Here is a 3,914-nt window from a genome sequence, read left to right on the forward strand (position 1 = left end):
AAAAGAGCCTGCAGGAATCAAGCCTGAACAAAAGGCATGGGCTATGAAAGGAGAAAAGCACAAATGGCAGGGGTTGAAATATAAAACCTATAGTTCACTCTGAAACATAAAGGATGCTGTTGTATTCCACACCTCCTCTTCCTGGATGTAGCTGTCCCCACAAGGTGAAGGGCAGTAATGAATCAAGCTCCTTCCCTCTTCCTGTATTTTCTATTCAATTATTCGCAGGCTGTGCAAGTTCTGCTTTATTTCCCCTCTCCATATGCCATACTCTCCTCCTGGTTTGTTTTTTTTTTGTTTTTTTTTTTAATTCTGAACTGTGCCTTTGGCCTCTGTCCCATTCCTTTCTCCTCAGTGTGCGCCCCCTGCTCTGCCAGGATCTGCTGTCTTTGTAACCTCTGCTGTGCACATATGCTGGCTCTCCCCTCCCCTCCTGCCACCCCCTGCTCCACCGAGTGTCCTTTCTCCTCGCTCCAGCGTTTTTGCCAGCATGTCCACGAGCCAGCCAGAGATGGAACGATTTTGCCATGGCCACTGCTCCCGTTTCCATGCTGCCGGCTCCTCTCCAGCGATCAAGGGGAACCCGTGCTGCTCCCCTCGCACAGCACAGCACAGCACAGAGACAGCCCTGCAGCTGCTTAGCAACTGGGAGCTGCTGTAGTGCAGCAGCACAGAGAGCCCATARATGGCACAGCCTTCACTGATCCGGCACCTTCGGGCCCACTCGGCTGCAACCCAGGGCTCAGAGAACCAGCTGGGGCACTCCCCACTGTCCTGTCAAACAATAAATCAAGATGCAAATCCTTAACYGCAGGATTGAGAGCAATGGTGGCAATGTCAAGGGCAAAACAAAGTCTTGGTCTCGTGTCACATCACACCAGTGGGAAGACACTGCTCTGATTYGTAAGCTGAACTCATTCCATTTGATCTTTGTCATCGGTTTCTGGCTGCAACGTTTTATACTCCATCACTTATAATCAGAATGTTCCTTGTATGTGCTGCATGTGYTAAAAAGGCTCCCAGGTCCCCAGCTACCATACATCCAGACTGTTTAATGAAGTGTCCAGAGACACAAGTAATTTAATGCATAAATATCCTTTTAGATTACTTATTTGTATCTTCATTTCCTTTTGATGCAAGCTTTGTAAGTGCACAGTGTCTTTAAATGGTACATTCTTTTCATTCTTTCTCTTTTATTTTTGTAAAACTGTACTGTTCAGGGGCCATGAAGCACTGAGCTGTTTTGTAATTTGATGGCTTTAGAACGCTGATTAGAATTGCCAACCGTCTTGATTTATTTCATGATTTTTATAAGCTTGAAAGCATTCTGAAAAATAGCCAGTTCTACATCCTGATGGGCTCACAGTGTTTCAATGGCAGCTGCATTTCAATAGGCAAGAAGCAACACAAAACATTCTGCAAGTCAGGTGTTGAAACAGCTTCTTTATTCCTTTACAGCTCAAGAAAGATTAGATCTCTGAAAGCACTCAGTCCCTACCTTACAGAGGTGGCTTTGTTACAATACTAGCAGAAATAATATGATCACATACAGCTTAAAAAGTTACCAAAAAGCCCCCTCAGCTCTGGCAAATATCYAACACGTCCATCAAAATTTATTTGGATCTTAAACACAGTAAATGTTTGTTCTACTGTTGGGTGTCACTGTGCATCTCTGCATCCCAGCAGCCAAAGAACACAGCCTAGTGATTCCCTGTCATTGTTCAAGGCTCACATCCCATGCATCCTCAGAGCATGCTGGGACACAGGTGAAATCTGTCAGCAGGTTGCTTATTTTGGCTGACAATTCCCTAGACAGATCATCTGCTGCTCTTAGGAAGGAATGAAAACTTTCATGGCAAGAAAATCTGAACAGGCAAATACCCCGTCCATATTCCTACTTGATACTCATTTGATATTCTTAGCCTGGTTTCCTAAAAATAAAACTGTCTAATGCGACTGTGTTGTTCTATGTAATTTTCCCCCCTCCTTCCTCCAATCCGAATCAAATTTGGCAGGGGGGGAAGAAGTCCCAAATGTATTTAGGACTTGAATGAACAGCTGGATAGAAAGGATGTAGTGAGGCATCRCCTCTAAAAGAACCCATCTAACAGGAAGGTCTCAAAATGTACTTTGTAACCACCCCGCCCCAGACCTGTCACCTTTCTTTTATGGATCCTGCAACCACCTGTTTTGAGCTCTGCATTATTTAATGGCTACATAATAGATACCAGGGCAGGCAAATGTTGCAGTGTGCCTCTGGCTCCCTTCCAGCTCCTAAACTGGGCTTTCTTCCCATGAAACTGGGGTGTGGCAAGGGATGATGTGGAACCAGACCTCCTCCTGACACAATATTGACACTGCTGAGGTGTGTGTACACACACCCGGAACCAGGACACACCCACAGTGCAGATAGGTTGTTTATCTGGAAGAAAATATAAAGTCATGACCAACCACGTTTGCAGGTGACACTCAGCAGTATCAGAAGTATTAAATAAAAATAGTAATTAAAAAAGGCCATTGCAAGCAACAACACCGTCTAAGGGTTTTCAAGAGGACCAGAATAAAACCGTACATGCAGAACAAAGAGCACAAACCTACAGCACAGGGTTGTCATCCTAAGAAGGAGCAGATCTGAGAGTATTTTAGCAGCCCTGCTGGGAAACCAGCTGAACATGGGCTGGTGTAATCCCTGKGTGCCTGACAGACACATCTGAGCCAGGAAGGCTGTTGGCTCGGGCATGGTCACTGCCGATGGCTCTGTCCCCTTCTGCCCAGATCAAAACGGTGACAAAGTGGAGCAGGAACAATTACAGGATTAGTAAAGATGGACCCGAGGGGGAGCTCTGCAGCCTGCAATGGAGTATTTAAATGCTCAGCCTTCACAGAGCTACGCAGGAACAGAAATCTGGTCATGGAGCATTCCTCTGCCAAGGAGGGACATCCACAAACTGAAAGCAGAAACTAGACAAGTTTTAGAAGGTACTTTGATTTCTAGTCTGTCAGGCAGATTTTGATGGAAACTATTTACTCTTATTTTACTCTCTTTCASAGCCTATTTGAAAATGAAAAGCTGATCTTTATCTAAGATGCAGTTATGCTGCAGTTAAAATTCTTTCAAATGAGAAAAAGAAAAAAATTCACAAAAATCCATAGATCTGCGTAATGCAGGAAGTTGAACCAGATGAACCTTAGTCTCTTTTGTCTTTTATAATCTATTAATCTAGTTTCCTTGCACAAGCAGTGGATTGTGACTTGCAAGCCTTCAATATAAAGGATTCTGTGTACAAGGCAGTCTAAAACAAAATGTTGTAAACAGTCAGGATCATTGTTTGGCAGAACAGCTGCATATTTTTTATTTCACTTTGCCTCTCAATCTAATTTGCTCTTGTTGCAACACTTTGCCAAAGAAATTAAATCACTTCTTATTGATAACAGACAGTGATATAATTAGCATAAGAGTTTTTCACTCAACAATGCCGGGGAGGGACGCTGTGGGCAAGAACAAACCCTTTGCTTCAAGAATGTGCACGGAGTCACCACAAGCTGTTCAGAGCAAAAAAAAAAAGTCTCTCCCCCCCTCTTTTCTCTGAAAGATCTCTTTCTCTAAAGAGTCTCACGCACCAAACCAGGGTCAATCTAACTCAAGTATGAAAGTCGGGTTTGACCTTTCTGGGATTTAAACACACTGTACCAGAACATTTTGCTTTCCAGATACGAGGTTCAGCCATGAAACCACCCACTCTGAGAGCACAACCGGTCTCAACTGCCTTGGCGACTTTTAAACTACGCTGAACATTATAGTAATTTAGAAACTCTAAAAACGGAAAGAAATTTTCAGCTCAGACTTACAAAAACAACTCGCAGAAGTGCTGAGGACCCACACAACTCACTGGGGCGGCACGGCAGGCTCGCTG

At 44.1% G+C, this 3,914-nt stretch overlaps 1 long non-coding RNA gene across 1 annotated transcript; it reads right to left on the reverse strand.

Annotated features, from left to right (window-relative positions):
• Positions 1-282: 282 nt before the first annotated feature.
• LOC130580328 (uncharacterized) lies at positions 283-3,914 on the reverse strand. Its single transcript, XR_008966094.1, has 2 exons — positions 3,850-3,914; positions 283-2,422 (listed from the first exon to the last, which is right to left on the reverse strand). It is a non-coding gene; the product is annotated as an uncharacterized LOC130580328 (long non-coding RNA).

This window comes from Malurus melanocephalus, unplaced genomic scaffold (genome assembly GCF_030028575.1).
Source record: "Malurus melanocephalus ecotype Western Australia unplaced genomic scaffold, MMel_1.1 scaffold_325, whole genome shotgun sequence".
Taxonomy (NCBI): domain Eukaryota; kingdom Metazoa; phylum Chordata; class Aves; order Passeriformes; family Maluridae; genus Malurus; species Malurus melanocephalus.